The following is an 11,049-nucleotide window of genomic DNA, read 5'->3' on the forward strand; positions in this document are numbered from 1 at the left end:
CCTATATGCATCCTTTATTAAATAGTTTCACTAATTTCATTGGCCAATAAAAATTTTCAAAAACAGCAAAAAACAAGAACAACAAAAAATGAACAAAAAAGGGCGGCCCTTTCTAAGAATGAACTCTGTTATTTTAACAGATTCTGTTGGGATGAAATGTGTGGTATGAAATGTAGTGGTATGAAATGTAGTGGTATGAAATGTTTTGGTATGAAATGTAGCCGACCCAAAATATTTGACAAATTTTATCACCGAAAAATATTTAAAATCCATAATTTTTCTGAAGGAGTTACGAAAATAAATAGAGTGTTAAGTTTTCAGTTAAATATATAATATATTTTTTCGAACAAGGTTTTAGTTTTATTTTGGCACTCCAATCTTTTCTTCTCGGGTTAAGGAGTTAAAATTGACATTTTACCATAGAAACACTGTCAATATTTAATCATTTCACAGAGAAAAGAACATTTAAACAGCCGTAACAGATTGTGAATTAATATTCAAAGATAAAACATAAACGGTCACTGTGGTGTATGTGTAACCTTTTTTAATGATACATTTTTGTAGGTAAACAAAAAAACTGCTCTTTTGCTAAAGAGGTTCATCTGACCATTTACATTATGAAAAGGTCGTTCGTACATTACACACAGTTTCTTAGGAGTAATCAAACAATGTAAAGTGGTACGTTTAAAGCCTTTCGGCGTCAAAAATCATTTCCATGGCCACTTCAAACATGATTTGTAGTAGTTGATTGTACAGAGACCCTTCTTTTTTTGGTATATTTTTAGATGAAATGATACAAATTGCATACTTTTTTCGCGCTGAAATTAATTTTTTATTGTTGATGATTTTTTAAATTTTTATAATGAAATCAAATAATGTATATTATTTGTGAAGTTTTTTCTATATACTCGCCAAATGTCTGATAAAAATTATGGAATTCGTATACCTTGCTGTCAACTATTTCCAAAAATAAAAAATAATGTTTAATATTTTGTCTGGTCCTTCTTCAAAAAGTAAATACTATAAGAAATAATTTTATTTAAACCAATTTGTACATAAGAAAAACGTGTTTGGAACACGAGAACCTATTTTCAAAATTAAAAACAAATATTTACTTGGCGCAAAGTCCGCCGCAGTCAGACACCTATCAATAGAAAACTAATTATTTTGTTATAAACAAAAGCTAAAGTTGAATATTCCTTTTGGATGTGAAATAATTGAGTTCTTTAAATAAACCCCAAAACGACACACGTAGGTGTGAAACATTAAACAAGTATTTGCAAATATTTACGATTTTTTTCTTCGTCTTTTTTTGAGGAAAAAAAGTACTTGAAGTGAATGGAATTTAAAGAATTTTAAACAGACTCTTGCCAATGAGCTATATTTAGGCTGAACATGAAGAAATGAAAAAAAAATATGAAGCAAGGTGATGCTTTGAAATTAAGCCATTAACTCGTAATTTTGTTAAATAAACATAAACACGGAGAAGATATTAAAGCTTTACGTCAAAAACACGTGTTTCCTTCTACAAAAATCAACTGTCAATACTCATTTTTTAAAACTTTTTCCAGTAACATCAGTTTTTTTTTTTGAACAGATTTACAGATCACTTTATTTCGTGATGGCGCCATGTTGATTTGTCGTTTTTCGTAGAACGCAAGCCAATGCCCCAGACAACAATCTATAAAACGCCGGAAAGCACGCAGATTCCAAAGCCTTGCTGCCACATTCGTTATTAATTTCATTGCACGAAATTAATCAGAAAATGCATTAGAGCACGACGATATACAAAATTCCGAAGCATGGAATGCGCACTTTTGAAATAACGACGATGACGCCGAAAACGAAAAACGAACGACACGACGCCAATGTACCTGCTCTCTATTTCTGGACACTCATAATGCGTGTGCAAACATTCATTTTCGTCGAGCAAAAAACTCCTTGAAGCACCATCATCACATCTCACTCAAGACCTCGCATCGAAGAAGACTCATTTTGTATGAATGGCAGAATTATTTCACCGCCCCTTTTCAATTTTAATAGTAAACAGTTGACTTACCCCATCAAAAAAAGTGGAGAAAGAAGGGAAGTCAATGAGTTTTATTGGATCATAAATTCTGAAATGGCTACCTCTTTGTTACAAATTGCTTCAAGTGAATCTTTTTCTATGACGATGACGACGTTTTTTGAATTAATGACACTTTACTTTATCTTTGGACAAGCCCCTGACGAAATCATGCAAAATTTTAAGATCAAAACTAAAATCCATTCCAACACCCCTACCTTACCAAAGGAATTGGGTATTATTTTTCCCAACTTTTATTGAGGAATTTTTTGTGTTGTAAAAACATTTTGGCCACTTGCCCAATATGTATATGAAAAACTCACAACAAAAAATCGAGATTAATTGCACATTTTTGGAATTCCTCGGAGTCAGTATAGTTTGAAAATAGACAAATTGGGAAAGGAGAGTGGAGGGATAAGAGGGAAGTTAATTTCGTTTGGGTGAGTAGAGGTAGTATATGGTTTTGCTTTGTCGGCTGAAATATGTATAAATTTTTGTTTACTTTTTTTTTCAAAAACAAAACAAAAAAATTGGCTGAATTTTATACAATAAAAACTCTCAACAAATTAGTTAAACATTCTTTCGGTCCGTTTGCAATACTTGAAGCATTAGGTTGTTGTAATTTTTTTTTTTGGCATTTATCGTGTCTGGTTTTTGTAAGAAATTCTTTTGTAAAAGGATTTGAGTGTTGAGTAGCGTGAAACAAAAAATTGGAGATTTAAGATGAGTGATGGTGAAACACGAGACTGAATTGGGGCGAATTGGATGGATTTCATATTTCATTACAAAGAAAATGTACCAGGTACCATAGGTATCTTTCAAATGGTTATGTTAATAAAAAAGTAAATAGATAAGAACTTTTTTGTGGAGCAATCTGTTTCCTTAAAGAATATGTCCCGTTTGATTATTATAATTTTTCAATTTGTTACAAAATTAAGAACAAAAAATGAATTTTTTAAGATTTTCTCGATTTTTGTACCTCAAATATCTTCTAAACAGTTAGATAAACGAAAAAATGTAAAGGCCTTCTTTTTAGAACTTTCAATTTCCTATAAGAATATGTAAAGACATTTTTCTAAAAACTTTAAAACACCTAAGACTCAATGAAAATATGCGATCAGAAATATGATTTTTGGAGTAAGATAAAAGTGTGCACAAAGCTTAAGATAATTAAAAACTATCTTCACTTTAATCGAAGTTCTAATTCCTGTAGTCTTTTAATTCATCATTTAACTTAATTTGGTCAATTTAATTGTGATTTGTGTAAAGTTTCACATTAAAATGCAGTCAATATTTTAAAACTTGTTCACATGCCGCAGTCGATTTATAAAATCAATATTTCGCTATTATTTGGTTGTCAAGAGTTAAACACTTGACAGTCCTGTTTTTTATTTCAATTTGAAAACACGGAAAATGTTTATTCTCAAGATCAATGTATTTCTATCAATCTTAACTCTTATTCTTGCGCAAAATATATCTCTTCAAGATTTAATTGTAAAAATTCATGGAGAAAGTGATTCAGCAGAACTGTGCTTCATCGGTATTGATGATGAGTTTCTGACTGATTTCTTAAAATCGAATGTTCGAATACAAGTATTGACATTTGATGCAGATTTTGCAGAGAATTTTCAACAATTAAACAAAGTTATCATCGTATTTCAAATTTCTGATACAAACTCAAACATTCCAAAAGTACTTAAAAATGTGATCGAAATCATTCAAGTTAGAAAGTTCGTCATAGTTATAGCGAAAACACTAACCAACTTAACTAAATACTTTCACTTTTTTAATTTTAACAAGTTTACAAGAATTTTCGGAACAATTGGCAAAACATCATCGTATGCATACCTCCCTTACGCTGATAATTCAATTCAACAACTTGTCGGAAATACTGATAATCTCCCGGACGCTCTTAAGAATCTTAATGGCTTTGCTATACGAACAACTATTAATCCAGACTTTCCAAGAGTTTTTTGGTATTCAAATGAGAGAGGAAATCCACGTATTGGAGGACAATTTGGTCAAATATTTCTACATTTCTTAAAAAAACATAATGCCACATTTAAGGAACTATTTTTTAAAAATACAAACGATACAATTTCTGGACCTATTACACTGGTTTACAAAATTAAACTTTTTTTTTGTTGCCGGAACAAAAATATACTTTTCTGAAGGTTTTCGGTATGCTGAACTTGAATCCGAAGTCAAAAAAATTCTACCAGCTCCCTTTTTTGAGATATTACCGTTAGAAAGTGCAGCACTTCGGACCTTATTCTTTTATATAAGGAAAATTGTTTGAGCATATTTAGTAACGGTTTTTATAAGAACTATTTACCACCTTTTTAAATCTGTTTAAATCTCTCCGATATCTTTTTTACTTCCCGAGATATCCTCAGTTGTTTGATATTTTTAAAAATTTTATAATGTCATTATCTTCTTTATGATATATGAAGCCAAACCCACTGACTTCAGTTTAAGATATCTCGGGCAATACATAAGATATTGAAAAGATTTAAACAGGTATCGAAAGATGGGAAATAGTTCTTATAGAAACCGTTACTAAATATGCTCAAACAATTTTCCTTATACAATAGAATAAGGTCCGAAAAACTCAAAAAAACGTTTTTTTGCATTTTCTAACGGTAATATCTCAAAAACGGGAGCTGCTAGAATTTTTTTGACTTCGAATTCGAGTTCGGCACACCAAAAACCTTCAGAAAAGTATATTTTTGTTCCGGCAACAGAACCCTTGTAAACCAGTGTTATTGAACCAACTTTGAACAATAAGATTGATATAAGCATGAACCCATTGTATCCACAAAAAAATCTCGACTTAAGCTATCCAGTAAAAGTTGAAGAATTTGTTTTAATGGTGCCTCGCAATGATTTTATTTCACCCCATGAATACCTTAAAAGGCCATTTTCAGCTGGCGTATGGTTGTGCATTGGACTTTCCGTCATATTTATAACAGTTTCTAGGATTTTACTTGACAAATTAACAGCTTCAAATGTGGATATTTGGTCTAGTTTCAGTGATACTTATTTATCTTTGCTGAATTTACCAACAGAAAAACCAATAACTTCAAACTACCGATTTTATTTGGTTGTACTTTTGCTTGCTTTCATAATTGGAAATTTATTTGGAGCATTTTTTCAATCATTTCTGACAGTTTTTATCAAAATAAAACAATTCGACACTATTCAAGATCTTGTGGACAACAACATTCCCATTATGATCTTAGATATCCGATGGGAAGCACTTAGGAATTATTCTTATCCAAAAGGCTTTGATAAAATAATTCGACCAAATAATTCTTCGGTTCTTGTTCCTCAATGTTTATCTATGCGTAACGTTAGCTTCGCATATGTCTTAGATGCAGATAGATGTCAATTTTTAATTGGTTTCCAGTCTTTGTTTCGTAAAAGTTTATTTCGTAGAGCCCGACAAGCAATTACAAGTTACCCTATTGGATATTTGCTACCACATCATTTTCCTTTCAAGGAAATTTTGAATAAATTCATCCATGAAGTACATCAAACTGGTTTGACTCAGAAGTGGGATTCAGATGTACTTTACCAAGCAAAAACGTAAGGTTTAAAAGCGAGGGTTTATACAGATTATGTTTATGAAGAAACGCTGACTCCATTATCTTTGCATCAGTTGCAGTTTGCATGGAACTTTTTGCTTATCGGATTGGCAATTTCCACAATAGTTTTTGTTTTGGAATGGATTTTTGAAAGAATTGTATTATCTACATTAGTAAAAAAATACTTTGAAATGTATACCTTCATAAAATGAAGATGCGGTGAATTTTACCGGCTGTACTTATAGCCAACATTGTGGAACACTGATTAAAGATGACCTTCAATGGTTTACTTCACGCTTCATTATTGCACAGCTGACTTTCTTTATCGGAGCTTGAGACATTTATTTTAGTGATTATTGGAATAAATGTATTTCAATTTAATTTTTCATAAAATATCGTCTTGTTGGAATTGTATTTTCATTTTTAATATATGTTGCTGCTTTTTTGAAAACATATTTATTTCACTTTTACAGATGATTACTTTTGTTAAAGCATATCTAGTATTAAAATAACAAAAATTAGCCTTCGTTTTTTTGATTAGACAGGAAAAACAATAACTATACTTAATTTTATTTTTAAAAACCACCTTAAAAAATGAACAATGGAAAAAAGCCTTTATTGTCTATTAAAACATAAAAAGCCTAATTTATTTTTATTTTAGCACTACGCTATAAAAAAAGAATAAAATTAGAATAAAATATTTCCGCCTAGTTGCTATGTTTAAAATGTTTAATATTTTTAATAAATTTTATAAAAATAAATAGGACCGAGAATTTTCTCACAGAAATCGACTGATTGTCGTCGTCATAGTTGTGAATTAATTTTCGCATTCCATTCTCCTCCTCCAATTTGACCTATTTTACAAAATTTTTAATCAAGAACGTAATAAAAAAAGCCATCATAAAATTATATTGCCATCATAATTTCTGAGGAGGTGTTTTTGTTTCTTTTATTAAGACAGACAATCAAAAAAAATCTTAACACCTTCAAAAACAAATTTTAAGGTAATTTCCATTAATGAAAAAGTTCTATTTTCGACACGATCAAGTTCAACGATCTGAATTTAAAAAAATCATTTCTTAATTATTGTAAATGTCTTACATGACAATTTAGACAAGATAAAGCATCTACAAAAATTTTGATGACAAAATAATCTCTTGTCGCCAATTTTGAGTGTATCCTACTGTTTTTTTATAATTAATTTCGAAATAAAATTATACAATTTGGCACCAATTCTTATTAGACAGTTTGAGGTAATTTAAAATCAATTAACTTTATTTTTTTTTAAATCCATTGTCCTTCAACATTCAAATAAAATCGAACAATCAAACTTACAATGAAGTAATTGGGTATTTTTTTTTTTAACAAAGGAAGTTAAAAATAGTTTGGCATGATTCGATGTTCACGAATTTTGGCAGTGAAACTGAAGTGCGCTCTTAAATTTTATTTAAAATGGTGTGCTACAAAGAACAAAGCCGCCAAAAAACGATCGACGACGCATTATTTTGTTAGTGAGGTTAAAATATAATTTATTTACAGGTGGTTTTGGTTTATATTTAAATTCACACACTCAGCAATTAATTGAAAATGTTTTAGAATGTTTGATGTAGAGGTTTTAGCTTTGACATCTGCACCAAGTGAGCGGAACGAAAAACAACGCATATAACGATAAAGTGATTCATTTTCTTTTCGGTGGGTACCTTAATTCGGAAACGTTTTATTTGTGTTTTTCTTATATATGTATAATATAGAATGGACAATTTAGTTTGACACCTTAACTTCAATTTTCAAGCATATATGAAGAAAATTTTATGATTTTAAAAAGACTAGAAATAATAAAAAAAAATATTTCCAAGTATCAAGTCACTATGTTTATGTTAACCTAACGCGACTTATAGTTTTCAATACTTCAAATGTTACAAAATATCTTATATTTTTCAATATAGTTATTTGAATTGTTTTTCTTAAAAATTTGCTTAAGTTCTAAATAGTAGAGTAACTAAAGCTCAAAAAATGACAATATCAGGGAACCCGGCCGAACAGCTCTGATTTTGATGATCTTTTTTTTCAAACGTCGGAAATTTAAAATACTTTACAGTCTATAGATTCAAATTTGCCGCTGTTGCCGTTTTGATTTTTTAAATTTAATTAAAGATTTTTGTGAACAAAAAAAAAATTTTCCAAAAATTTTGCTTAAATTTCATAAATTTATTAATGCCAAAAGATTGTCTAGGCAACTAAAGGAAAACAATTATATGGGAACGAAGGACAATCTTCCTTCGTTAAGGCGATAAATGCAATTTTCTCACAAATTGACAAAAAATATTTGAATACAACGGGAACACCTACAATATTTAAATATACATTTTTAAAAAGCTAGAAGCTTATTTATATTTGTAAAATTAAAATTAAGTAAATTCAGGAAATGGTTTTTTAAAAAATGGTAATTAAACTCAGATTAAAAAAAAAAGTTATTGAAAAAATTTTAACATGATCTTTTAAAACTTTTTCGTAACAATGCATTTATTTTTCAAATTTTTTAGGGCACATTTATTATTAATTGAAATTATAAAAAAAATGTCAATATGTATTACAATTTATGAAAAAAATTAAAAAGTATTACATTTTCGAAGAACTTTTTTTAATAGAAGTTTTGAAAAAAAAAAAAAAATTAGCTAATATAAATTTATTTTTTTTAGAAAAAAAGTCATTTAATTTTTTTTAATAACATTTTTTGTTTTAATTCTGAGTTTAATTACCATTTTTTAAAAAACTATTCATTAAATTTTGTGAATTTAAATTTTATAGATACGAATGAGCTTTTGGCTTTTTTAAAATGTGTTTTTTAATATTGTAGGTGTTGCCGTTGTGTTCAACTAACGTAACTCTGTCATTCGTAACTCCGTTACCATTTCATATTTTTTGTATTTGAAGTCAGTTTGTGAGAAAATTGCATTTATCGCTTTAACGATGGCAGATTGTCTTTTATTTCCATATATATTTTTTCCTTAAATTACCAAGAGAATCTTTTGGTATAACTTATTTTATGAAATTTAAGCAACCAAAATGGTTTTGTTCAAAAAAAATTTAATTTTAATTTAAAAAAACAGTACAGCAACATCGGCAATTTTTAACCTATAGACTTTAAAGTATTTTTAGTAACCGGCATTTGAAAAAAAAGATCATCAAAATCAGAGCTGCTCGGCCGGGTTCCCTAATAATTTGCTTTAGTTACTCCACTAAAAACTAGGTAGTAGATTTTCAAACTTGGCAAATATAAAAAAAAATTTTTTTTTCGTTTTTTTTTTTCTAGGAGCTCTATTTTTTGAATTAGTTTTCCACATTTATGGGTAATTTCGTACTTATTTTAAAGTTATGCTTATTTTAACTGATTTTTAACATTTTCCAGAAATTTTCTTATCGAACCTAATGCATTTGGGTACACTAAGCCTAAAAATCACACTGGTTGCTTTCTATGAGCTGTATTTTTTTTTAGATATTTTAATTTTTCACATTTTTGGGGTAATTTCATACTATTTTTTTTAGATTTCATTATTACAAGCGTTTTAAAAGTTTTGTTGGAAAAATTTGTTTCCAATGTAATGTATTTCGGTTGAGTAAGTAAAAAAAAAATACAAAAAAAAAAAAATAATAAAAAAAAAATGTAACAAAAAAAAATTGTATGAATTTCTATGAATTTTCATGTATGAATAATTTAAAAACTAGAGCTGCTACAAAAAAACGAATGTCATTTTTGGAATCAGCACCCTAAACTTAGTAAGAAATGATAAACAACGGTCTGGAAAATTTTTGTGTGTTCGGCATTGTAATTTTTGAAAAAAAAAAAAAACAATTATTAGCAGCAGCACATCACAAAAATAGTGTTTGGAAGTTCAAAATTCGATATCTCAAAAACTTTGCACTTTAGACCCATTCTAATGCTTAATTCAAATTAAGAAAGTCAAAGGGGATTAGAAAAGTATTACACAGAGAAAAATAGACCACATAAAATAGAACAAAAACAATAAGATTTCTCTATGGTTTTCATCCAAGAAGGAAACCTTATTAAAACAATCGGGGTTTCCTTATTGTTTTAAAATCTGCAAAAAAATAAAAAAAAACGATGACCAGGCTGGGAATCGAACTGGAGACTTCAAATCATTAGTCGCCCACCTTACCACCTGAACCAACCTGCCATGAAAATATTGATCGCGATTTTTGTTCTAGTGCTAAGTTGCAAGAAAAATCAACTTTTCAGTCAAATTTTAATAAGATTTTCTCTATAAAAATAATAAGAAATCTCCTTAAAAAAACCTTATTAATCGTTGATTTTAATAAGATTTCCTTATGAAATGTATGGAAGGTAAAACAATATGTCAATCTGTTAGTTTTTAGCGGGTCATATTTTTCTCTGTGTATTTGGTTTCTATGGAAAAATACTTCTCGTCAAAATTACTGTCATTTACGGAAAAATCGATCTTAAAATCGTTTTTTTTTTTTTTTTTCAATATTTTCTAAAATAAAAGTATAGTTTTTCTATATAATCTTAAATAATCTTAAATTAATAACTGAATTCCAAACTTTTCAAAAATCAAAAATTTTGTCTGTAACTTTCTTTACAAATTAGGTACAATTTAAATTTGTCAAAAATCCAAAAATTAACTTTTTGTTCAAAAAAAATTTAAAACAGATAAAAAACATAACAAAGTAATTTTTAACCATAGTTTGTCAAAATCCAACCAGAAGATAAAAATAAAAAACCAAAAAATTGTATTTTTGACTTTTTTCGTTTTTTGCCAGAAATCGTAAAAAAACACGATTTTTGACACCCACCCACCCCCTTTCCCCCAATTTGTTTGTATGCAATTTATTTTTCCTCTTTCATATACCATTTTTCCTAAATTTTCCCACCATCTTTATGCTGCTAATAATTTTTTTCAACTTTTGCCCCCTGGAAAACCGGTTTGGCACTGGTCTAATACATACAATTATTATTCTTCAAAATATTACGAAGCAATCAATCATTTTATACAATCTATCAATCACATTTTTCGTAATATGTTTTACTGAAAGATGTTGAAAAATGTCTGTACTTAAAAATAAGCGTGTAAACGAAAATGTACTTGGCCAATATAATCATTCTAAAAACATTGCCCTCAAAAAATTATTAACAGATTTCTGACCTACTTAACATAAATTCCAATATTATTTCCTTCCAACTACAAAGCTATTCGTATGGTTCTTTTGAAAATTCAAATCCAAATATATTTTCTTGTTTGTACAAGATCCTAATGTGTATGTTGCATAAAATGAGTTTCAAATGCTAACTAATTGCACATAATTGAGAATTATTATGAAGCAAAACAAAGAACAAAATCGGCGCCAACATCTGCCTTT

This window comes from Episyrphus balteatus, chromosome 2 (genome assembly GCF_945859705.1).
Source record: "Episyrphus balteatus chromosome 2, idEpiBalt1.1, whole genome shotgun sequence".
Taxonomy (NCBI): domain Eukaryota; kingdom Metazoa; phylum Arthropoda; class Insecta; order Diptera; family Syrphidae; genus Episyrphus; species Episyrphus balteatus.